Source organism: Salmo salar, chromosome 04 (assembly GCF_965601325.2).
Source record: "Salmo salar chromosome 04, fSalSal1, whole genome shotgun sequence".
Taxonomy (NCBI): domain Eukaryota; kingdom Metazoa; phylum Chordata; class Actinopteri; order Salmoniformes; family Salmonidae; genus Salmo; species Salmo salar.
The window spans coordinates 70,067,981-70,095,359 of NC_138294.1; the positions used below are offsets into that span (position 1 = coordinate 70,067,981).

The window sequence follows — 27,379 nt, forward strand, 5'->3', positions numbered from 1 at the left end:
TGACCACCGAGGAAACTAACACAGCAGTTGATTCACTTACAAAGCGTTGGCATAGGTTTGTTTGTTTGGCTCTACCCAAACAGGGTTCAGCTCTTCCTCCCAAGCATGGGTCGTTACTCGATAGCTAGTCCGGTAGTCAATGACTGGTTCAGTGGCTACTTGCGGGGCTCTCTCTCGCTCTATGCTGGGCCTGCTGGGTTTTAACGCTGGGTGTAGCCTCTCGCAGCTGCGTCGGGCATGGCCCCTGTGTCTGTAGTTGCGGGGGACACAAAACATAAAATTAGAGCATGTACTGGCCAACAATTGGAGTCACACTCACACGTTCTAAACATGTACTTTCCTTTAGAAGTGCTATAGAGAGCATTGTGATGTGTCTGTTTCCCACAGCAGGCGAACAGCAGCAACAAGGTGGATGTCAAGAGGTCCCCGGTCCGAATGGTGCCTGAAGGTAAGTTCCTTTTAACGCTTGTTCTGGGGCGTGTTTAGCAATATAGTTCTTGGAGTGAGAAGGTTATAGGGAATTGGCAACAGATGTCTCAAGTCAATATAGTCCAGGAATGGGCAACATTGATGGGAGTGTGGGCCACAAAAAATCTCTACTCATCATGAGGGGCCGCAGTTGCTACCCATTTTGCCATGGGGTGTAGAGAAAATGTTGTTTTAAAGCTAGTTTGCTGCAATTCTACACATTTTACCATGGGGCAAAGAGAAGATTTAGCTATTTTATAACTCATTTCATGCAAATTCTTTAATTTTAGAGTTAATTTAGTGCAATTCTACTCATTTTGCCATGTGGTGGAGAGGAACATGAGCAGTTTTACAGCATTATGTCCTGCAATTCTACACATCCAGACTCACATTAAACATCTCCAATCCAAAGTTAAATCCAGAAGCGGCTTCCTATTTCACAACAAAGCCTCCTTCACTCATGCTGCCAAACATACCCTCGTAAAACTGACTATCCTACCGATCCTTGACTTTGTCATTTACAAAATAGCCTCCAACACTCTACTCAGTAAATTGGATGCAGTCTATCACAGTGCCATCCGTTTTGTCACCAAAGACCCATATACTACCCACCACTGACCTGTATGTTCTTGTTGACTGGTCCTCGCTACATATTCGTCGCCAAACCCATTGGCTCCAGGTCATCTATAAGTCTTTGCTAGGTAAAGCTCCGCCCTATCTCAGCTCACTGGTCACCATAGCAACACCCACCCGTGGGCTATTTACTTATTTCCTTCATTAAAATGCAAATCAATTTATAATATTTTTGACATGCGTTTTTCAGGATATTTTTGTTGTTATTCTGTCTCTCACTGTTCAAATAAACCTACCATTAAAATTATAGACTGATCCTTTCTTTATCAGTGGGCAAACGTACAAAATCAGCAGGGGATCAAATACTTTTTTCCCCCACTGTATGTGTAACTGTGTTGTTTTTGTCGCACTGCTTTGCTTTATCTTGGCCAGGTCGCAGTTGTATATGAGAACTTGTTCTCAACTGGCCTACCTGGTTAAATAAATAATTGTGCCATAGGGTGGAGAGAAATGTTTGCAGTTTTTTTATTTGATCTGAGTGAGATTGACTAACAAAATCAATGGGTTCTCCCTGTGTCACGCTCTGACCTAGGAGAGCTGTGTTTTTCTATTTATTAGGTCACGGTGTGATAGATGGCTGGGCATTCTATGTTTTTGTTTTCTATGTTTTGGTCGGGTATGGTTTCCAATCAGAGGCAGCTGTCTATCGTTGTCTCTGATTGGAAGCCATACTTAGGCAGCCTGTTTTTCCTGTGTTGGTGTGGGTAGTTGTTTTCTGTTTTGTGAGTATCACCTGATGGAACTGTTGGCTGTCATTTTGTTGTTTTTGTTTTAAGTGTTATCATTAAAGTAAATATGAGCACTCTACACGTCCCCTTTATACGACCCGCGTTACACCCTGGGCTCTAATTCAACCTTGGTTACTACAAATTTTGATAGCTGACCACTAGACGAATTTGACAATTAAAAAAATGCTAGCTGACATGGGCTAATTGAGTGACAATCAATGACTGACATAACAAGAGAAAAACTGTTGAAGCACAACAGAATTTCGAAATTACAACTGGTGTGTTCTACCTCTGTTTTGAGGGGGAGAATTGATCAGAGGGCCTTCAAAACCGCGGGCCGCCAGTTGGCCATCCCTAATGTAGTCCATACCAATCTGGGGAATCACAGCCCACCATGCAAGCAAGCAAATAGTTCATGCCATTAAATTTCACGTCAGAAATTAAGTAAAAGACAATCGTTGTAAACACACAGCACACGTGATTAAAATGCACTCTTTAATAGGCATGATATAAAATAAGACCTGCTGATTGAGTAATATACAAATAATGGCAGTACCTAGTTTGGTAAGAGTCAGTGTCAGTTGTTGAAAGTATTAATTACAGTAATTTACCTACTTCTCTCATTATTAGAGTGGAAACGTTGTTTGCAGAGTTCACAACCTGCCACACTTGTGAGAAACAAGTTTTGGTTCATTCATGATTTACGAGTTTTGTAAATTTTCTCATTGTCTTTTGTTTTGAGTGCTCCATGTAAGCAATGAGCATGTTTCTGGTTTCTCGTTAAGGGAGCCTACGGCTGAGAACACATAGAAGTAGGCCTACCTGGCCTGCTGCATGCAAATGTAGGAAAGTGCCCATTTAGGGATATCTAATTTCTGATCATCTTAACTCACCACGTCCACCACTAATAAGCTGAGTTTCTCTAATTTTTTTCTTCACCTCACTGAGTAAGTCAGCAAAGACAGTTTTTTACATCCATTGCAATTAATAATAGTTCCTCGCAGTATCTGAACATTCTTTCCAACACTCTCCCGGCCTCGATAATCACCAAGCCTCGGTGTGAAAGAGCAAAATATCATGATCTGATTCTCATATATCCAATGGAAACATCATAAAAAAACAGCAGTCTGTCCTGAGCCCACTGGTGCGAGAAACTCTGAGGAACCAGAATAGGCTAGTTGATACAATGTTGCAAGTTCTCTAGGGACAGCTTCAGGCCAGACCCATGCTGATTGATTTGATACAATATTGCACTTCACTAGCAATAGCTCAAGTCAAGACAAATAGAAAGGGAGGCAGACAGATGAAGTAGAGAGAAATGCGATTGAAAGAACCAGAATTTTCATCAGGATGTTTTCTACTGTTTTTATTTGTCGGCTTTAGGCCTACAGTGCTTTTTCAGAAAGTATTCACACCTTTACTTTTTCCACATTTTGTTGTGTTACAGCCTGAATAAAAAATTCATACAATTTAGAGTTTTTGCCACTGGTCTACACAGAATACCCCATAATGTCAAAGTTAATTAAAAATGAAAAGCTAAAATGTGTTGAGTCAATAAGTGTTCAACCCCTTTTATGGCAAGTTCTGGAATAAAAATGAGCATAGCAATGAACATCAACCAATTTCACAGAGCTTGAAGAATTCTGAAAAGAATCATGGGCAAATGTTGCACAATCCATGTATGGAAAGCGCTTAGACTTACCCAGAAAGACACAGCTGTAATCGTTTCCAAAGGTGCTTCTACAAAGTATTACCTCAGGGGTGTGAATACTTAAATTTGATATTTATGTATTTCATTTTAAATAAATTTGCAACATTTTCTAAAAACAAGTTTTCACTTTGTCATTATGGGGTATTGTGTGTAGATGGGTGAGAAAATAAATAAATTGAATAAATGTTAAATTCAGACTGTAACAACAAAATGTGAAATATTTTGGCAGAGGCTGGTGCTCTCGCATTAGTTGAATTGTAACTTTATTCAGATTGATGATTTACCCCATGACAATGATTGAGAAACAAACATTATTATTTAAATTAAACTTTTCCACGAAAATGTGCATATAAAAATAATCATAATTGGCACGCAGATTAGTGATCTGACATGATGTATTGTTCACGCCACGCTGCTCGATCACGCCACCCTGTTCGTTGGTGAGAGAATGCTCCTTCTACCTTTCAACTTGTTGACAGGTGTTTGGCTCACTGCCCCGCAATTTACTGCTTGCTTCTACAGCACCACCTTGCGAGATGGTCATCCCCCGCTCTTATAGTGTATGTGCAGCCAGGATCCATATAGTGAGCAAGTTCTCTCTGTTTGTCGTACTGGTGAGTGACTACAGGCTAGCAGGCTAATTGGGCTTCCGTGTCTCTCTTGACAGGAATTTACAAAAAATTTGCTATAAGCCACAGTGAGTTCGCAAATACAGCCTGCACCGCACCTCCCGAAACAAGCACAGCCCGTGAATTGGCAAACACACAAGCAGCACACACCTGAGTCATCACACATTCATATGGGACAGTTATATCACGATATGCCCCCACCCTCTACATTTTCTTTAATATAATCTATGGACATAGATAGTGGAACCTCAGCTTAGCCGAAGTTCCAGGGACATGACTTGTGACTTTCTTTCCCGTTAGAGTTTTTTTTCTCCAGAATCTTCCCTTGCTGAACATGGTCAGCACAAAATAATAACAGCATACCATTTCCAATGAACCGGGCTAATGTGACTTCCCCTCTCTTAACAGCATTGGTTAATCGAATAGGGTGTAGATGAGACCCTGTGGTCACATCAAACATGATTACGACTTTCCAATCCAACACATCATTACTTTTGTTTTTCCACTACCTTCACCCTCTTCACGGTCTCAACACTAGAACTGCCACTGCTGCCAGCAGCGCTTATAGCAGGGCCATTTTTTTATTTTACTTTTCAACACAGACCATCCAGGTCCATGATTTCCATCATTCCCACCCGTACCATCAGAACTATCATCCATGTCGATCACAGTCCAGCATCCTACCATAATATAGAACGATGGATTCTATTTTGCTTCCTTGTTTGAAGTCGAACCTCACCTCACCTCTGCCTCCTGTCCTATTTCTCAATTGCATAAATAGCTGCCAATCAGCTAACGAGCCAGTTTGTCTAGCCTTGGCCCAGGCTTAATTTCTTATCAAGAGGTCTGAGAGTACAGGAGAGTAGGATGGGTTAGTTCGGTTTTTGCCTCTGAGTCGCTTGAAAGTGCATGTTTATCATCCAGAGAGGTAAAATTGGATGATAAAAATTCAAGTGTCAAACAGGGTCTGGTATGCAGCTAGTAGAAAAAAAAGCTCTGAATAAGCTTTGGGAGAGAATGAAAAAAAAAATCTTCACAATTATACGAGGGTTAGAGTTTTTCAATTTGGTATCTCTAATCCAAGCAATAGGGCAGTGGTCGCTGATATCATTTGCAAAAACACCACTAGCCAAATACTTATGAGAATGGTTAGTCAGGATGAGGTCAATCAATGAGGAGTTCAGGTTTTTTACATTAATCCGAGTGGGTTTCTTTATCAGCTGAGTCAAGTTGTACTCAAGATGGACATTCTTCAACTGGTCTGAGGCATGTGTAAGCCAATCAATATTTAGATCTCCTAACACAACCAGTTCAGATACCAGAAATGTTTTAAATAATATCAACAACCTCCGCCAAAGCAGCTGGGGTAAACCGCAGCAATAAATATGCATATTTTGGCAACCCAGCAGCAGGACCGCTACCTCCGCCTTTGTGCAAGGAGGAGCAGGAGAAGCACTGCCAGAGCCCTGCAAAATGACCTCCAGCAGGCCACAAATGTGCATGTGTCTGCTCAAACGGTCAGAAACAGACTCCATGAGGGTGGTATGAGGGCCCGACGTCCACAGGTGGGGGTTGTGCTTACAGCCCAACACCGTGCAAGACGTTTGGCATTTTCCAGAGAACACCAAGATTGGCAAATTCGCCACTGGCGCCCTGTGCTCTTCACAGATGAAAGCAGGTTCACACTGAGCACGTGACAGACGTGACAGAGTCTGGAGACGCCGTGGAGAATGTTCTGCTGCCTGCAACATCCTCCAGTATGACCGGTTTGGCGGTGGGTCAGTCATGGTGTGGGGTGGCATTTCTTTGGGGGGCCGCACAGCCCTACATGTGCTCGCCAGAGGTAGCCTGACTGCCATTAGGTACCGAGATGAGATCCTCAGACCCCTTGTGAGACCATATGCTGGTGCGGTTGTCCCTGGGTTCCTCCTAATGCAATACAATGCTAAACCTCATGTGGCTGGAGTGTGTCAGCAGTTCCTGCAAGAGGAAGGCATTGATGCTATGGACTGGCCCGCCCGTTCCCCAGACCTGAATCCAATTGAGCCCATCTGGGACATCATGTCTCGCTCCATCCACCAACGCCACGTTGCACCACAGACTGTCCAAAAGTTGGCGGATGCTTTAGTCCAGGTCTGGGAGGAGATCCCTCAGGAGACCATCCGCCACCTCATCAGGAGCATGCCCAGGCGTTTTAGGGAGGTCAAACAGGCACGTGGAGGCCACACACACTACTGAGCCTCATTTTGACTTGTTTTAAAGGACATTACATCAAAGTTGGATCAGCCTGTAGTGTGGTTTTCCACTTTAATTTTGAGTGTCTCCAAATCCAGACCTCCATGGGTTGATAAATTGGATTTCCATTGACTATTTTTGTGTGGTTTTGTTGTCAGCACATTCAACTATGTAAAGAAAAAAGTATTTCATAAGATTATTTATTTCATTCAGATCTAGGACGTGTTGTTTAAGTGTTCCCTTTATTTTTTTGAGCAGTATATTTTGTGATATGAATACCAAGTATGTCTACTTCACCATTAGCCCATTTTATAGGTAAACTGCAGGGTAATGTAAAAGTTGTATTTTTTAAAGGTCCAATATGTAATAGTGTACACATATCATTAGGTTTTAGTCCAGAGAGTACAAAAAAGTTATCTAGATTTTCAATGAGACATTGCAGGGATCTAGCTTGCAGACTTAATATAAAACTTGAGTCATCGGCATACATGGACACCTTTGTTTTTAAGCCTTGGATTTCTAATCCTCTAATGTTGTTATTGGATCTGATTTTAATAGATAGCATTTTGATGGCCATAACGAATAGATATGGTGAATGCGGACAGCCTTGTTTAACTCCTCTTGACTATTCAAAACTCTGAGAAGTAGCCGTTATTTACTATTTTACACGTGGGGTTGCTATACATTATTTTTACCCATTTTATTAGAGAATTAGCGAAATTGAAAAAAATCCAGGCATTTATAAAATTCAGTCTTACTTTATCAAATGCCTTTTCAAAATCTGCTATAAATACCAGGCCTGGCTTCTTAAATGTTTCATATTCTATTATTTCTGTATATTATCTCCAATGTATTGTCCATGTAAAAACCTGTCTGATCAGGATGAACAATGCCTGTTAAAACCATTTTAATTCTGAGTGCTATGCATTTTGCTAGTATTTGAAGTGTAAGGGGCCTCCATTTTTTTTTTTAGATAGACCAGGTCTTTATATTTGCCATCTGGGTCTTGTTTTAATAATTGAGAAATCAGACCTTCCTGCTGAGTACCTGACAGACTACATGTCAGTCGGTGGTTAACTGGTGCAGTGAATCAGGCGCAGGAGAGCAGAAATGAGTGTACAAGGTATTTAATTCCACGACAGCACCAGTATACAGACAATACTCAAAGTGCGGAGAAATACCGGTCACTCGAAAATAACAGGCGTAAATACATAACCCGGCAAACATGACCAGCCGACAAGTACCGCCATGAACAATCAAACACGCACACTAACATGTGGGAAACAGAGGGTTAAATAATGAACATGTATTTGGGGAATAGAAACCAGGTGTGTAGAAAACAAAGACAAAACAAATGGAAAATGAAAAGTGGATCGGCAATGGCTAAAAGACCCGTGATGTCGACCGCCCGAACAAGGAGAGGTACCGACTTCAGCGGAAGTCGTGACAGTACCATTTCTATGGGAGTAGTTAAAACAATCTAACAATGGAGCTTTTATTATATCAAAAAAGGCTTGATATACCAGTATGCCATCAAGCCCTGGGGTTTTTCCAGACTGAAAGGATTTAATAGCCTCAGTTATTCCTCTGTAATTTGGCCTTCGCACTGATCTTTCTGTACATTTTGTCACGTCCTGACCAGTAAAGGGGTTATTTGTAATTAGAGTTGGGTCAGGACGTGGCAGGGGGTATTTGTTTTATATGGTTTTGAGTGTGTGTTTAGGTAGAGGGGCGTTTGATTTATGTTTCCGGGGTTTTTGGTTTAGTTCTATGTCTGTTTCTAGGGTGTTTATTTCTATGTTTAGTAATTGGGATTGGGGCCTTCAATTGGAGGCAGCTTGTTATCGTTGCCTCTGATTGAAGGTCCTATAATTAGGAGTATGTTTGTTTTGGGAATTGTGGGAGGTTGTTTTGCACTGCTAGGGTTAGCCTGCAAACTGTTATGTTGTCGTCCGTTTTCTTGTTTTCGTGAAGTGTTCGTGGTTATTTAAAATAAACATCAAAATGAGCACTCAACCCGCTGCGCCTTGGTCCAATTCATACGACGGCCGTTACACATTTGTTAATTTTCCATTTTTTTATATTATTTGGAAATAATTTCTTACCGTAATCTTAATTCAGTGGGAGAGGTTGAGACGGAAAAGAGAACATCTGACTAAAATAATTAGCTTTCTCTTTTAAAATATCATTCGGAGAGTCATAGATGACTCCGTCTTCAGTAATGAGTTTCTGCAAATTCTTTTTGTTAGCGTTCCTGTAATGGAGAGTCAGGAAGAAATTTGAGCGTTCTCCATATTCCATCCAGTTTGCTTTATTTTTGTAATAGATTACATTAGATTGTTATTTAATAAGTTCCTAAGGTTCTTTTTCCTCTAACTTATTTAGTATCTGTAGTATTGTTTTTATTGCCATCTACCTGTACTATTAGTTCATGGATTTCCCTTGTTAGTCTTGACTCTAGCCAGAAACTGCTTTTTTATTATTTGTATGTATTTTTTTATTTATTTCACCTTTATTTAACCAGGTTGGCCAGTTGAGAACAAGTTCTCATTTACAACTGCGACCTGGCCAAGATAAAGCAAAGCAGTGCAACAAACAGAGATATACAAGGGATGAACAAACGTACACTCAATAACACAATAGAAAAATCTATATACAGTGTGTGCAAATGTAGTAAGATAAGGGAGGTAAGGCAATAAATAGGCCATAGTGGCGAAATAATTACAATTTTGCATTAACACAGGAGTGATAGATGAAGATGATGTGCAAGTAGAGATACTGGGGTGCAAAGGAGCAAAAAAAAAAATAACAATATGTGAATGAGGTAGTTGGGTGGGCTATTTACAGATGGGCTGTGTACAGGTGCAATGATCGGTAAGCTTCTGATAGCTGATGCTTAAAGTTAATGAGGGAGATAAGTCTCCAGGTTCAATGATTTTTGCAATTCGTTCCAGTCATTGGCAGCAGAGAACTGGAAGGAAAGGCAGCCAAAGGAGGAGTTGGCTTTGGGGATGACCAGTGAAATATACCTGCTGGAGCGCGTGCTACGGGTGGGTGTTGCTATGGTGACCAGTGAGCTGAGATAAGGCGGGGCTTTACCTAGCAAAGACTTAGATGACCTAGAGCCAGTGGGTTTGGCGACAAATATGTAGTGAGGGCCAGCCAACAAGAGCATACAGGTCGCAGTGGTGGGTAGTATATGGGGCTTTGGTGACAAAACAGATGGCACTGTGATACTCTACTCAGCAAACTGGATGTAGTCTGTTGGAGACTATTTTGTAAATGACATCGCCGAAGTCAAGGATCGGTAGAATAGTCAGTTTAACAAGGGTATGTTTAGCAGCATGAGTGAAGGAGGCTTTGTTGCGAAATAGGAAGCCGATTCTCAATGTAATTTTGGATTGGAGATGCTTAATGTGAGTCTGGAAGGAGAGTTTACAGTCTAACCAGACACCCAGGTATTTGTAGTTGCTCACATATTCAGAACTGTCCAGAGTAGTGATGCTAGAGGGCCGGGCAGCGATTGGTTGAAGAGCTTGTATTTATTTTTACTTACATTGAAGAGCAGTTGGAGGCCACGGAAGGAGTGTTCTATGGCATTGAAGCTCATTTGGAGGTTAGTTAACAGTGTCCAAAGAAGGACCAGAAGTATACAAAATGGTGTCGTCTGCGTAGAGGTGGATCAGAGAATCACAAGCAGAAAGCGCGACATTATTGATATATACAGAGAAAAGAGTCGGCCCGAGAATTAAACCCTGTGGCACCCCCATAGAGACTGCCAGAGGTCCTGACAACAGGCCCTCCAATTTGACACACTGAACTCTATCTGAGAAGTAGTTGGTGAACCAGGCGAGGCAGTCATTTGAGAAACCAAGGCTGTTGAGTCTGCCGATAAGAATGCGGCGATTGACAGAGTCGAAAGCCTTGGCCAGGTCGATGAAGACGGCTGCACAGTAATGTCTCATCGATGGTGGTTATGATATATTATTGAATTACCTCTGAAGGTACATTTAAAGGTATCCCAAACAATAAGTGGGATTTGCTGAACCTATATTATACTGGAAAAATTCTGTTGTAAATTATTTTGTCTTAGTTAAAAATAAGTTGTCCTCCAGTAAACTTTGATTAAATTTCCAATATCCCCATACATGTGGGAACATCTATAAGAGTTGTGAATGCCAATTAGATGATCCGATCGCATTCTGTCTCCTATTAAAACTTTTTTAACCTTTGATCCAAGAGAGAAAGAGACAAGTAGTCTCGACGACTAGCTTGATTAAGTCTCCTCCATGTTTATCTCACTAGGTCAGGGTTTTAGTCTCCAAATAGCCACTATTTCTAATGTGTCTGTAATTAGGCTTTTTTTTTACAGCTTTTCACAGATGGATCCAAGGACCCAGATAGTGGGCGCACATGAGCTGGCATTTTACATTCCTGAATTTGATGTGCAGAAGACTAACAGAAGAACTGTCAGTATACTCAGTTGAACTGTTGCCGATAATAGTTGACCTCTAGTGTGTGGAGGATGTACATCCTGTTAGAATTATAGTATGCTCAGATTCTCTGTCTGTATTGAATAGTTTATCATCTGGTAAATCTAATAAGAGTTACCTACTATTGGAGGTATTCATGTTATTATGGAGAATTGAGAGAATGGGTGTAGTAGTGAGATTCTGCTGGGTCACAGCACATTCGGGTGTGTAAGGGAATTAAATTGTAGACCAATTAGACAAAAGAGCTTTGAAATGAGATATAATTGATATTAATGTTCCACTGGGTAGAGGTGAGGACAAATGTAAGATCAGAGCCATTTTGATAGGTGTGTGGCAGAAGAGAAGGGACTCTGAGCACAAGGGCCGGCATTTACAGTGCCTTCGGAAAGTATTCAGACCCATTGACTTTTTCCACATTTTGTTACATTGCAACCTTATTATAAAATTGATAAAATCTCAGCAATCTACACACAATACCCCATAATGACAAAGCAAAAACAGGTTTTTAGAAATGTTTGTTACCCAATCCGAACTCATCTCTCAGCATGTCCAGCCCATCCATTATCTTAGCCAATCATGGCTAGTGGGAATGTCCCTGACTTTTTTTGTGGCTAAACCAACTAGGCTCGTAATTTAACAATTTTATTATATTTACAGATGGCAAGTTCACATGTTCCAGGCGGCATTTCTGCCATTTTGATATATAAAAAAGAAGTTTACCTTCAAATGCCTCTCGTGAAGTAGTGACGTACGACATGCCTAGTTTCCTGAAACGAGTCACAAATACATTTTTTTGGCATATGGAACATTTCTGGGATCTTTCAGCTCATGAAACATGACTAACACTACATGTTGTGTTTATATTTTTGTTCAGTATAGTTGGTTAGCTTTTTCTACCTGCAGATTCATACTCCAGCACAGTGGCTAGCATCACGCCTACTCCTGCTCCCTCTCTCCGGCGCGCGACGTTAGCGGCCTAACCACCGGCCCTGGAAACTGATTACGCACACCTGCTCCCCATCATTGTGCACACCTGGTCATCATTATCTCCATGATTACTCACCCTTTATTTAGCCCTCATCCCACAATCCGTTTGTACTGTAGCTATGGGTTGGGATTATGGATCATTGTTTAGCTAGCTAGATAGCTACATGTCTAAACAAAAGACTCCACGTCGCAAGAGAATGATTATATGACCCATCAAGTTAGCCAGGTGTGTCTGGGGGCCATCTATTGTATTTCATGAACATGTGCACATGTCTAGACAATAGTGACCCATCCACGTAGCTAGATGTGGCTGGGGGGGGGGGGGTAGTTATAGCATTTCTTTCACATGACCCATCAATTTAGACAAGTGTCTGGGTAAGCATCATCTAATAATTATACAACATTTTAAATGGACACTTTCAAAATTAGATTAGGATATAGGCCAAGGACTAGATAAAATGTATTTTTTCCTGGAGTTTTTCCTTATCGTGTGGTACTACTTTCACCACTTTTAGTCTTGAAGTCTTTGGTTGTTTACTACACTACTTTACTCACTCTGTTTAGCAGGCAATAGTAAAAATAAAAAACAGGAGGACAAGAAACCGAGAAACTGGAAAAGGCAGGAGCTGAGACACAAAACTGCTGGTAGGCTTGAACAAACAAGACAAACTGGCAACAGACAGACAGAAAACATAGGTATAAATACACAGAGGATAATGGGGAAGATGGGCGACACCTGGAGGGGGGGTGGAGACAATCACAAAGACAGGTGAAACAGATCAGGGCGTGACATCAGTAGGTGTACCAAAACATTCAAGGGACATTTTCTAAAAAGTGGGGTTATAAGTTTATACACTTTCAAAGCAGAATTACTTTCCCATTGTTCCTCAACTGCAGTGTATGATATACCATTTTGTAGCGCTGAGTCTCTACTTTTATCCAATGTGTTAGAGATGTGAGAATACCAAAATCTAAGCCTTGTCTTTTTTACACAATCTTTATTTTAGTGACTTTGATTGTATTTCAGCTATCCTTGAACCTGATCTAGCTTTGAGCCTCGTTTGCAGATGGTCTTCAATACTATTGTGAATAATCATGCTTCCTTCAAAGAATTTAGCGTTAAATATATATTGAATTCGTGGTACTCTGCAGAATTATCAGAAGTCATTCATAAAAGAGATGATGTTTGGGTCAAGGTCAGGAACACAGGCTTAGGCACAGACTGGGAAGCTTTTAAGAGATTGAGGAAATATTGTGTAAAAAAAAATAAAAAAATCAAAAGCTAAATCTGATTATTATGTAACCGCTATTTCAGATTGTAATGGGAACCCGGCTAAACTCTGTAACCTGTCAAATCCCTGAAGGGTTCTCACTACCGAATCCCCATTTTATTTCAGCAGGCTCTCTCTTTGAAAGCACTTCTAAGCCTATTCACAATGATATTGGGCTGGATGCTGATAGGGGAAACTTGTTAAATCATCAGAGAAATGATAGTCAAAGCTTTTCTTTTAGGCTATTTACAGAAAAAGAACTCATGGATGCTTTGCTAGCAATGGACAACAAGAAATCTACAGAAGCCGACTAATTGGATCCTGCACATCATTGTTGGCTCAATAACTCACATTTAACATTGTTATCAGAAAATATTCGAAAAGTATGGAAATCAGCTCGTGCTTCCATTCCATAAGGGCGGGATAGTAGGGATCATAATAATTAATCACCCCATTTCAACGCTTCCTTGTCGAGCTAAGATTCTCAAATCCTTTTTTTATCTGAGAAATGTATTTTGAATGTAAACCAATCAGGGTTTAGGCCTGGGCATAGCATTAACCACTTTAGTTGTTAAATAATCTTGTCAATGCTTTAGACACTAAAATGAAATGTGCTGCTTTGTTTGTGGACCTGTCAAAAGCTATTGATACTGTTAATCATTCTATTTTATTGACAAAGTTGTCCTCAATAGGCCTGAGTTCTAACACCTGTTCATCGTTTCAGATCTCAGGCCATTGTGAATAATGAGGTTAAAAGTTTGAATTTCTTGATGTGCATAAAGATGTACCACAGGGGTCGATTTTGGGACCTATTCTCTTCACTATTTATATAAACACCATTGGTCAATCTTTTTAACATTTTTAAACTTCACCCCGACTTTTGATCTGGCTGTGTCAAAACGACAGTCAGATTTTACAGCTATGCAGGAATCTCTTGCTGATTCAAAACTTGTGCTTAATACGGGCAAAACAAAATTCATGTTGCTTTTAAACTCTCGTAAAAATGTATTAGATGTTCACTTATTAGATGGTTCTCCAATTTAACGTGTTCCCCCATATAAATACTTTAGCATTTGGATTGATATGGATTTTACATTTAAAAAACAGATACAGTACCAGTCGAAAGTTTGGACACACCTACTCATTCCAGGGTTTTTCTTTATTTTTACTATTTTCTACATTGTAGAATAATAGTGAAGACATCAAAACTATGAAATAACACATATGGAATCATGTAGTAAGCAAAAAAGTGTTAAGCAAATCAAAATGTATTTTATATTTGTGATTCTTCAAAGTAGCCACCCTTTGCCTTGATGACAGCTTTGCACTCTCTTGGCATTCTCTCAACCAGGTTCATAGTCCCATACTCATCTTTTTTGGTTACAACATGATTCCATATGTGTTATTTCATAGTTTCCAGACTCACATTAAGCATCTCCAATCCAAAATTAAATCGAGAATCGGCTTCCTATATTGCAACAAAGCCTCCTTCACTCATGCTGCCAAACATACCCTCGTAAAACTGACTATCCTACCGATCCTTGACTTCGGCGATGTCATTTACAAAATAGCCTCCAACACACTACTCAGCAAACTGGATGTAGTCTATCACAGTGCCATCCGTTTTGTCACCAAAGCCCCATATACTACCCACAACTGTGACCGGTATGCTCTCGTTGGCTGGCCCTCACTACACATTCGTCTTCCAAACCCACTGGCTCCAGGTCATCTATAAGTCTTTGCTAGGTAAAGCCCCGCCTTATCTCAGCTCACTGGTCACCATAGCAACACCCATCCGTATCACGCGCTCCAGCAGGCATATTTCACTGGTCATCCCCAAAGCCAACACTTGCTTTGGCCACCTTTCCTTGCAGTTCTCTGCTGCCAATGACTGGAACAAATTGCAAAAATCACTGAAGCTGAGGTCTTATATCTCTCTCTCTAACTTTAAGCATCAGCTGTCAGAGCAGCTTTACCGATCACTGTACCTGTACACAGCCCATCTGTAAATAGCACACCCAACTACCTCATACCCATATTGTTACTTATCCTCTTGCTCTTTTGTACCCCATTATCTCTACTTGCACATTCATCTTCTGTACATCTATCACTCCAGTGTTTAATTGGTATATTGTAATTATTTTGACCTCTATGGCCTATTAAATGCCTTACCTCCCTACTCTTCTACATTTGCACACACTGTACATAGATTTTTCTATTGTGTTATTGACTGTACGTTTGTTTATGTGTAACTCTGTGTTGTTTTTGTCGCACTGCTTTGCTTTATCTTGGCCAGGTCACAGTTGTAAATGAAAACTTGTTCTCAACTGGCCTACCTGGTTAAATAAAAGGTGAAATAAAATAAAAAATAAAATCAAGTAGTTTTAGACTCCTGCATCATTACTGAAAAAGTTGAGATTTGTGATGCTTTTAATCAGCATTTTATCTCAACTGGTTTCCTATTTGAAAGAAATGGTGGTCATACTGGTCTTGGCCAATCGGTTGAATGTTCTTCTCACATACAGCCTCCAGTTGCCTCGATGGATGATCAACCTCATGTGACTTAGGAAATGGTAGGGTTGTTCTTGTTGCCTGATTAGCTATTGACACCAAGAAGTCATTAGGGGCTTCCAATTTGGACACATCTTTGCTTAAGTATGCAGCGCCCGTCATTGCTGGCTAGGTAATACACATTTCTTATTTAACTTGATAATTATCCACCCATTTCCAGGTTCCCTTATCTTGCGAAAATACTAGAATCATTGGTCAACAAACAGCTACATTATTTTCTATCTGTAAATGGTATTCTTAATGTTAATCAATCCGGATTCAGACCTAAACATAGCACTATTACGGCTACCATGCTTGTGTTAAATTATATTGCAAATGCCTTAGTTGATAAAAAAATTAAATTCTGCCATGTTTGTAGACTTGTCAAAAGCTTTTGTTACTGTAGACCATGTTATTTTGTTGAATAAACTGTCTTCGATACGGTTGTGTACTGATGCTTGCCAATGGTTTCATAATTATCTCAATGACAGAACTCAGGCCATCAAGGTAGATGTGGTCAAATCTGAGTTCCTTGAGTTATGTAAAGGGGTGCCCCAAGGTTCGATATTCGGCCCACTACTGTTTACAGTCTATATATACAGGGCATTCGGAAGTATTCAGTCCCCTTGACTTTTTACACATTTTGTTACTTTACAGCCTTATTCTAAAATGGATTAAATAGTTTTTTCCACTCATCAATCTACACAATCTACATACCCCATAATGACAAAGCAAAAACAGTTTTTTAGACATAAAAAAAATTACAAAATAAAAAATATTACATTTATATAAATATTCAGACCCTTTACTCAGTACTTTGTTGAAGCACCATAGGCAGCGATTACATCCTTGAGTCTTCTTCGTTATGACACTACAAGCTTGACACCCCTGTATTTGGGGAGTTTCTCCCATTATTCTCTGAAGATTCTCTCATTCTCTGTCAGGTTGGATGGGGAGCATCACTGCACAGCTATTGTGAGGTCTCTCCAGAGATGTTCGATCGGGTTCAAGTCCGGGCTCTGGCTGGCCCACTGAAAGACATTCAGAGACTTGTCCCGAAGCCGCTCCTGCATTGTCTTGGCTGTGTGCTTAGGGTCTTTGTCCTGTTAGAAGGTGAACCTTGCCCCAGTCTGAGGTCCTGAGCACTCTGGAGCAGGTTTTCATCAAGGATCTCTCTCTGTACTTTACTCCGTTCATCTTTTCATAGTCTCCCAGTCCCTGTTGCTGAAAAACCTCCCCACAGCATGATGCTGCCACCACCATGCTTCACCGTAGGGATGGTGCCAGGTTTCTTCCAGACATGACGCTTGGCTCTCAGGCCAAATAGTTCAATCTTGGTTTCATCAGACCAGAGAATCTTGTTTCTCATGGTCTGAGAGTCTTTCGGTGCCTTTTGGCAAACTCCAAGTGGGCTGTCATGTGTCTTTTACTGAGGAGTAGCTTCTGTCGGCCACTCTACTATAAAGGCCTGATTGGTGGAGTGCTACAGAGATGGTTGTCCTTCTGGAAGGTTTTCCCATCTCCTCAAAGGAACTCTAGAGCTCTGTCAGAGTGACCATCGGGTTCTTGGTCACCTCCCTGACCAAGGCCCTTTTCCCTCGATTGCTCAGTTTGGCCGGGCAGCCAGCTCTAGGAAGAGTCTTGGTTGTTCCAAAGTTCTTCCATTTAAGAATGATGGAGGCCACTCCGTTCTTAGGAACCTTCAATGATGCAGACATTTTTTGGTACTCTTCCAGATCTGTGCCTTGACACAATCCTGTCTCAGAGCTCTACGGAAAATTCCTTCGACCTCATGGCAGGTTTTTGCTCTGACATGCACTGTCATCTTATATAGACAGGTGTGTGCCTTTCCAAATAATGTCCAATCAATTGAATTTACCACAGGTGGACTCCAATGAAGTTGTAGAAACATCTCAAAGATTATCAATGGAAACAGGATGCATCTGAGCTTAATTTTGAGTCGCATAGCAAAGGGTCGGAATACTTATGTAAATTTGCAAAAAATTCTAAACCTGTATTCACTTTGTCATTAGGGGTATTGTGTATAGGTTGATGAGGATTTATTTTTATTTTATCCATTTTAGAATAAGGCTGTAACGTAACAAAAGTCAAGGGGTCTGAATACTTTCAGAATGCACTGTATTTTTTTTATTTAACTAGGCAAGTCAGTTAAGAACAAATTCTTATTTACAATGACGGCCTAGGAACAGTGGGTTAACTGCCTCGTCCAGGGGTAGAACGACAGATTTTTACCTTGTCAGCTGGGGGATTTGATCTAGCAACCTTTTGGTTACTGGCCCAATGCTCTAACCACTAGGCTACCTGCCACCCCAAGTAACTTGTAAACCCGCAAGGTTGATTGTAATTCATACTGTACATCTTGCTTGGCCTCGACTTGACTGTAGGAGGTCCCGTGGAAAAACGTGCCCGCCTATGGAAATCAAATGCCTGTCCAACTGATTCGTTGTAAAATATTCATGAGTTTTGCTTCAACTGTTCCCTTGATGTTTTTGGATCCCGCCTCTTAACAGTCCTACTCATTATTTATCACCGTATGCTTTAAAAATAGATGACAAAGATAATAATATATACACTACCGTTCAAAAGTTTGGGGTCGCTTAGAAATGTCCTTGTTTTCCTTGAAAACATACGTGAGATGAGTTGCAAAATGAATAGGAAATAGTCAAGACATTGACAAGGTTATAAATAATGATTTTAATTAAAATAATAATTGTGCTTTTGTCAAAGAATCCTCCATTTGCAGCAATTACAGCCTTGCAGACCTTTGGCATTCTAGTTGTCAATTTGTTGAGGTAATCTGAAGAGATTTCACCCCATGCTTCCTGAAGCATCTCCCACAAGTTGGATTGGCTTGATGGGCACTACTTACGTACTATACGGTCACGCTGCTCCCACAACAGCTCAATAGGGTTGAGATCCGGTGACTGTGCTGGCCACTCCATTATAGACAGAATACAAGCTGACTGCTTCTTCCCTAAACAGTTCTTGCATAGTTTGGAGCTGTGCTTTGGGTCATTGTCCTGTTGTAGGGGGAAATTGGCTCCAATTAAGTGCCATCCACAGGTTATGGCATGGCGTTGCAAAATGGAGTGATAGCCTTCCTTCTTCAGGATCCCTTTTACCCTGTACAAATTTCCCACTTTACCACCACCAAAGCACCCCCAGACCATCACATTGCCTCCACCATGCTTGACAGATGGCGTCAAGCAATCCTCCAGCATCTTTTCATTTTTTCTGCGTCTCACGAATGTTCTTCTTTGTGATCCGAACACCTCAAACATAGATTAGTCTGACAATAACACTTTTTTTCAAATCTTCCTCTGTCCAGTGTCTGTGTTCTTTTGCCCATCTTAATCTTTTCTTTTTATTGGCTAATGTGAGATATAGCTTTTTCTTTGCAACTCTGCCTAGAAGGCCAGCATCCCGGAGTCGCCTCTTCACTGTTGACGTTCAGACTGGTGTTTTGCGGGTACTATTTAATGAAGCTGCCAGTTGAGGACTTGTGAGGCGTCTGTTTCTCAAACTAGACACTAATGTACTTGTCCTCTTGCTCAGTTGTGCACCGGGGCCTCCCACTCCTCTTTCTGTTGTGCTTAGAGCCAGTTTGCGCTGTAGTACACAGCGTTGTACGAGATCTTCAGTTTCTTGGCAATTTCTCGCATGGAATAGCCTTAATTTATCAGAAAAATAATAGACTGATGAGTTTCAGAAGACAGTTCTTTGTTTCTGGCCATTTTGAGCCTGTAATCAAACCCACAAATGCTGGTGCTCCAGATACTCAACAAGTCTAAAGAAGGCCAGTTTTATTGCTTCTTTAATCAGAACAACAGTTTTCAGCTGTGCTAACATAATTGCAAAAAAGGTTTTATAATGATCAGTTAGAGTTTTAAAATGATAAACTTGGATTAGCTAACACAACGTGCCATTGGAACTTCCACAGGAGTGATGGTTGCTGATAATGCGCCTCTGTACGTCTATGTAGATATTCCATTAAAAATCAGCCGTTTCCAGCTACAATAGTCATTTACAACATTAACAATGTCTACACTGTATTTCTGATCAATTTGATGTTATTTTAATGGACAAAAAAATGTGATTTTCTTTCAAAAACAAGGACATTTCTCAGTGACCCAAAAAATTTGAACGGTAGAGAAAATATGAATAGGCATACCAAATATGCCCAGTAAGTACATGGTTGGCATTTGACAAAGTGAGAGATGGTCAATTCCAGAAGTCCATTATGGGTATCACAATAGCCAAGGGAAAAAAACATTATTTTGGGGGTGGGTTTACATAGTTGAAAATTATAAAACTTCAGGATGTGCCATAAGTGTCACGATTCCGTAAGGCAGGAGGAAAAGGCAGAGTCAAACGCAGGAGACGTAGTCCAGTTGTGCCGTAGAACGGTATATTTATTTCACCGGAAAAAAAACACTCGGCGTAACAAAAGGGCATAGGGTGTGCCCAGAGACCACACGGGAACACAGTTAACCCCGAGAAAACAAAGATACGCACGGGGCGCAGCCCGGCAAATATAACATTCCTCTAGCGAGAATCCGCTGGGGAAAAATGTGCAAAAAACACAAAACGTTCACAGACCTGCCCGCTGACGAATAAACAATCCCGCACAAAACACAAACCACAAGGAACAAACTAAATACCCCCCCTACTAATTACAGAAACGGAAACAGGTGCGGACTTAAACAGACAAAACACAACGAACACAGAACATAGATCGGTGGCAGCTAGTAGACCGGCGACGACGACCGCCGAGCACCGCCCGGCCGAGGAGGGGCACCATTTTCTGTGGATACTGTGACAATAAGTCTCTGTACTTTATCTACATGCAGTTGGTGGGACAATATTTGCCAAAAGCATTTCCTTTTCCTTTCCGAGTGGCACTCTAAAAGCTTGCTCCCCTAACAACCCTGTAAGTAAGAGCAGTAATATTACAGTCCTTATTGCCTGCCTTAATGCATCCCCATATGCCCAAACCCCTAGTACATTATGGTTTATAAGAACCCTAGACACAGAGCCTGAAGCATTGTCACGATTCATCAAGACAACACGACTCACATCCCCACATCCCAAGGGCCAGACAAATAAGTCCTAAAAAACAGTAGGAGCACTTCACATCCAAGTCCCTACAGCCATAGCCGAGCGGGTTGAAAATAGAAATCCAAAATGACCCCAAAATATATGAGCCACATCAACAGACTCTAGATCAGCACTCATACTTTGGAGTTTGTGTTCTTTACAAAGTGCTTTGCTGTAAGCTGAGCCATTGTCCTCAATAGGACTGTTGCTACAGCCTCACTGCTTTGCCTTGTGTGAAAATGTAAGAGACAGAACATGGGAGACAACAAATATAATACCGCTGACGCTGGCCTCGGGGACGGCCCGGAGGGCGAGGCGCCGGCCGGTCCGGACGGAGACGATGGAACTCCTGGAGCATAGTGGGATCCAAAATGTCCCTCACCGGAACCCAGCACCTCTCCTCCGGACCGTACCCCTCCCAGTCCACGAGGTACTGCAGGCCCCCTACCCGACGCCGGGAGTCCAGGATGGCCCGGACTGTGTACGCCGGGGCCCCCCCGATGTCCAGGGGGGGGCGGAAGGACCTCCCGCACCCCAGCGTCCTGTAGTGGACCAGCTACCACCGGCCTGAGGAGAGACACATGAAACGAGGGGTTAATACGGTAGTATGATGGGAGTTGCAACCTATAACACACCTCGTTTATTCTCCTCAGGACTTTGAACGGCCCCACAAATCGCGGACCCAGCTACCGGCAGGGCAGGCGGAGGGGCAGGTTCCCGGGTCGAGAGCCAGACTCTGTCCCCCGGATTATAAACGGGAGCCTCACTGCGGTGGCGGTCAGCACTCTCTTTCTGTCGACCTATCGCTCGCCTCAGGCATTCCTGGACAGCCCTCCAGGTCTCTTGAGAGCGCTGTACCCATTCCTCCACCGCAGGAGCCTCCGTCTGGCTCTGCTGCCAGGGCACCAGGACCGGCTGATAACCTAACACTACCTGGAAAGGTGACAGGTTAGTAGAGGAGTGGCGCTGAGAGTTCTGTGCCATCTCGGCCCATGGCACGAACCTCGCCCACTCCGCTGGCCGGTCCTGGCAATACGACCGCAGGAACCTGCCCACATCCTGGTTAATGCGCTCAACCTGCCCATTACTCTCGGGGTGAAAACCCGAGGTCAGGCTGACCGAGACCCCCAGCCTCTCCATAAACAACCTCCACACCCTGGAAGTAAACTGGGGACCCCGATCAGATACGATGTCCTCGGGCACCCCGTAGTGCCGGAAGACATGGGTGAATAGGGCCTCCGCGGTCTGTAGGGCCGTAGGAAGACCGGGTAATGGGAGCAGACGGCAGGACTTCGAGAACCGATCTACAACAACCAGGATGGTAGTGTTCCCCTGAGATGGCGGGAGATCCGTAAGGAAATCCACCGAGAGGTGAGACCAAGGTCGTTGTGGAACGGGGAGGGGCTGTAATTTCCCCCGAGGCAGGTGCCTAGGAGCCTTGCACTGGGCGCACACCGAACAGGAAGAGACATAGTGTCTTACATCCTCAGCCAAGGTGGGCCACCAGTACTTTCCTTTCAGGCCTCGCACTGTCCGTTCCACTCCAGGATGACCCGAGGAGGGTAGAGTGTGAGCCCATCGGATCAGGCGATCGCGAACACCAAGCGGAACGAACTTCAGACCCGCGGGACATTGAGGAGGAGTGGGTTCCGCCTGAACCGCCCGCTCGATGTCCGCATCCACCTCCCATACCACCGGTGCCACTAGACAGGACGCCGGGAGTATGGGAGTCGGATCGATGGTCCGCTCCTCGGAGTCGTAGAGACGCGACAGTGCGTCGACATTCCGGTTCCGAGACCCTGGAATGTAGGAAAGGGTGAATTGGAAACTCGTAAAGAACATGGCCCACCTGGCCTGACGAGGATTAAGTCTCCTCGCTGCTCGGATGTACTCCAGGTTACGGTGGTCGGTCCAGATGAGAAAAGGGTGACGTGCCCCCTCAAGGCAATGTCTCCACACTGTCAAAGGTTTGACCACGGCCAACAACTCCCTGTCCCCCACGTCATAGTTGCGCTCCGCTGGACTCAGCTTCTTAGAAAATAATGCACAGGGGCGGAGCTTCGGAGGAGCGTCCAAGCGCTGCGACAGCACTGCTCCGACCCCAGCCTCGGACGCGTCCACCTCTACTATGAATGGCAAAGAGGGATCCGGATGCGCCAGCACCGGAGCGTTGGTAAACAGAACCTTCAGACGACGGAAGGCTCTGTCCGCCTCTGCCGACCAACGCAGTCGCACCGGACCCCCCTTCATCAGTGAGGTAATGGGAGCTGCCACCTGACCAAAACCCCGGATAAACCTCCGGTAATAATTGGCGAACCCCAAGAACCGCTGCACCTCCTTCACCGTGGTAGGGGTCGGCCAATTACGCACGGCCGTAACGCGATCACATTCCATCACCACCCCTGTGGTGGAAATGCGATATCCCAGGAAAGAGACGGCTCGTTTGGAGAACTCACATTTCTCAGCCTTCACGTATAGGTTATGCTCCAGCAGCCGCCCAAGCACTTTGCGCACCAGAGCCAAATGCGCGGCGCGTGTGGCGGAGTAGATCAGAATGTCATCGATGTACACCACCACACCCTGTCCGAGCATGTCTCTGAGAACCTCGTCCACAAAGGATTGGAAGACAGCGGGAGCATTTTTCAACCCATACGGCATGACGAGGTACTCATAATGGCCAGATGTGGTACTAAATGCGGTTTTCCACTCATCTCCCCCTCGGATACGCACCAGGTTATACGCGCTCCTGAGATCTAGTTTGGTGAAGAAGCACGCCCCGTGAAATGACTCCACCGCCGTAGCAATGAGAGGTAGCGGGTAACTGAACCCCACTGTGATCGAATTTAGACCTCTATAGTCAATGCACGGGTGCAGACCTCCCTCCTTCTTCTTCACAAAAAAAGAAGCTCAAGGAGACAGGGGATTTAGATGGCCAGATGTATCCCTGTCTCAAGGACTCAGCGACATATGTTTCCATAGCCACTGTCTCCTCCTGAGACAGAGGATACACGTGGCTTTTAGGAAGGACCGCGTCAGCCTGGAGGTTTATCGCACAAGCCCCCTGTCGATGGGGTGGTAATTGGGTCGCCTTCGTCTTACTGAAGGCGATAGCCAAATCGGCATATTCAGAGGGAATGTGCACAGTAGAGACTTGGTCTGGACTCTCCAACGTGGTTGCACCGATGGAAACTCCTATACATCTACCTGAGTACTCCCTCGACCACCCCTTAAGAGCCCTCTGTCCCCACGAAATCTGAGGGTTGTGAGTGGCTAGCCAGGGGATACCCAGTACCACTGGAAACGCCGGGGAGTCAATGAGGAAGAGGCTGATACGTTCCACATAACCCCCCCATGTCGCCATAACCAGTGGTACAGTAGCCTCCCCCACTTGGCCGGACCCTAGTGGTCGACTGTCTAAGGCGGGCACAGGGAAGGGGTGGTCCAGCTGAACCAGGGGAATCCCTAACCTTTTAGCGACCCCACGGTCCATAAAACTCCCAGCTGCACCTGAATCGACTAGTGCCTTATACTGGAAGTGAGGGGAAAAAATCAGGAAAACAAACTGAAATGTACAGATGGTCGACAGGGGGCTCTGGGTGTGGCTGGTGCTGACTCACCTGGGGGGTCGATGAAGTGCTCTGCCTGCCATCCTATCTCCATGGGCTGTGGAGCAGGAGGGCTGGGAGGTGGAACAAACAGGCCCCGACTGGAACGTCCCCGGGCAGCCAGCAGGTTGTCCAGTCTGATGGATAAATCCACCAGCTGGTCCAGTGTGATGGCGTGGTCCCTGCAGGCCAGCTCCCGGCGGACATCCTCTCGGAGACTGCAGCGATAAGAATCCATCAGGGCCCGCTCATTCCACCCCGACCCCGCGGCGAGAGTCCTGAACTCCTGGGCGAAGTCCTGAGCGCTCCTCGTCCCCTGTCTTAAGTGAAACAATCGCTCACCCGCCGCCATGCCCTCCAGGGGATGATCGAATACCGCCCGGAAGCGGCGGGTGAACTCCGGGTAGTCACCCCGAGCCGAGTCTGGGCCATCCCAAACCGCGTTGGCCCATTCCAGGGCTCTACCCGTAAGACAAGAGACGAGGGCGCTCACCTTTTCTTCGTCAGAGGGAGAGGGGCGAACGGTCGCCAGGTAGAGTTCAATCTGTAGTAAAAACCCCTTACATCCCGTAGCTGTCCCGTCAAACTCCCTCGGTGGCGTAATCCGGATGCCGCTCGCACCCGCTTCAGGTGGGGTTTGTAGCCCCTCTCTCCCAGTTCTCCAATCTGGCCAGCACTTGGTCCATCGCCGAGCCCAGGTGGTGGAGGAGGTTGGAGTGCTGTGACACCTGTTCGGCCACTGACGGTGCTTCCGCTCCTGCTGACTCCATATTTTGTTTGGTGCGGGATTCTGTCACGATTCCGTAAGGCAGGAGGAAAAGGCAGAGTCAAACGCAGGAGACGTAGTCCAGTTGTGCCGTAGAACGGTATATTTATTTCACCGAAAAAAACCACTCGGCGTAACAAAAGGGCATAGGGTGTGCCCAGAGACCACACGGGAACACAGTTAACCCCGAGAAAACAAAGATACGCACGGGGCGCAGCCCGGCAAATATAACATTCCTCTAGCGAGAATCCGCTGGGGAAAAATTTGCAAAAAACACAAAACGTTCACAGACCTGCCCGCTGACGAATAAACAATCCCGCACAAAACACAAACCACAAGGAACAAACTAAATACCCCCCCTACTAATTACAGAAACGGAAACAGGTGCGGACTTAAACAGACAAAACACAACGAACACAGAACATAGATCGGTGGCAGCTAGTAGACCGGCGACGACGACCGCCGAGCACCGCCCGGCCGAGGAGGGGCACCATTTTCTGTGTATACTGTGACAATAAGTCTCTGTACTTTATCTACATGCAGTTGGTGGGACAATATTTGCCAAAAGCATTTCCTTTTCCTTTCCGAGTGGCACTCTAAAAGCTTGCTCCCCTAACAACCCTGTAAGTAAGAGCAGTAATATTACAGTCCTTATTGCCTGCCTTAATGCATCCCCATATGCCCAAACCCCATATCAACAGACTCTAGATCAGCACTCATACTTTGGAGTTTGTGTTCTTTACAAAGTGCTTTGCTGTAAGCTGAGCCATTGTCCTCAATAGGACTGTTGCTACAGCCTCACTGCTTTGCCTTGTGTGAAAATGTAAGAGACAGAACATGGGAGACAACAAATATAATACCAGTCAAAAGTTTGGACACACCTACACACCTACGGTTTTTCTTTATTTAACATTCTACATTGTAGATTAATAGGAAAGACATCTAAACTATGAAATAACACATGGAATCATGTAGTAACCAAAAAGTGTTAAACAAATCAAAATATATTTTATATTTCAGATTCTTCAAAGTAGCCACCCTTTGCCTTGATGACAGCTTTGCACACTCTTGGCATTCTCTCTAAAATGTAAAATAATAGTAAAAATTAAGAAAAACCCTGGAATGAGTAGGTGTGTCCTAACTTTTGACTGGTACTGTATGTGCAGACCAATACCACGGGCCAGGTTTTGTACAAGCTCAGAAATGTAAGGTTCAGCGGATGTTAAATCGGGCCATGCCTTGTTTGCTCTCAACATAGGGAGGCTCAGTGGAAATGAATCCCAGTGTCTGTCATAGACATGTGTCATCGTGCCACATGACCTGGATATTGTGTGTGTGAGTCTGTCTGTGTGTGTGAAGGCGGGCTGCTGTTCAGTCTTTGTGCTCTCACCATGGTGGGCCATTTTGCCAGCTGGACCCTCTGCTCTCCTGGGTTTTGGGAAAAGGTTGGTCAGACGATCCAAATTGCTACCCTCAACGCCATTCCGGAGTGTCACACACAAGGGAGGCCCATAAGAAAGAGAGATGTATAATGCCTATTTGAGAGGGGATGCATTTTGCAGGTCAACTTATACAAAGGTTTGTCTCTTTAAAGAAATTACTATACATAATGGGATTTCCAGGTATTGTTTGTTCGAGCTTAAAAATGCTCATACTGCTTTGTCATTTCTCTTAAGTCCCATGTCAGTAAAATGAGAGCTCCAAATATAAACCTGAAGAACAAATTTGATACCTTCATGTTACCATGACAATATAATGAATAGAGGATTTAATATGTACAGTACATGCATAAAAAATACAGATCTGCGAAGCCCCCCACGGAAAATTTAGAAGTGATGGAGGAAGAGATATGAGAAACTTTTCTCTCTTCGTGTACCTGCAGAAGACAATAGATAGAAGGTCTGTGTTTTTCCGCACCATTAAAGGATTTGCGTATTTCGAAAGGACAGCGAAAGAGTCGCTTGCGCGACTCTGTCACTTATCCGCACTCAACTGAAGTTGACTCAACAAATGCAAATTAGTTGGGCCCAGGCTCTGTGGTTATTGGTTATTGTAAGACATAAAGGGAGGGCCGATAAACAGCTTGCCGGCTGGCTGGCTGAAGCTAAGCCCAGTGCCCCCATGGTTGCAAGGGAATCTGTTACAACAGGAATGGAGCAGTGAAGGCTCTGTGCTCCTCTTATTG

At 43.8% G+C, this 27,379-nt stretch overlaps 1 long non-coding RNA gene across 1 annotated transcript in view; it reads left to right on the top strand.

Annotated features, from left to right (window-relative positions):
* LOC106603675 (uncharacterized) overlaps window positions 1-27,379 on the top strand; it is a 34,625-nt gene that overhangs the window by 3,716 nt on the left and 3,530 nt on the right. The window contains exon 2 of the long non-coding RNA XR_001328469.3: window positions 388-448. This is a non-coding gene — a long non-coding RNA (uncharacterized LOC106603675). The remainder of the gene's footprint in view (window positions 1-387; window positions 449-27,379) is intronic.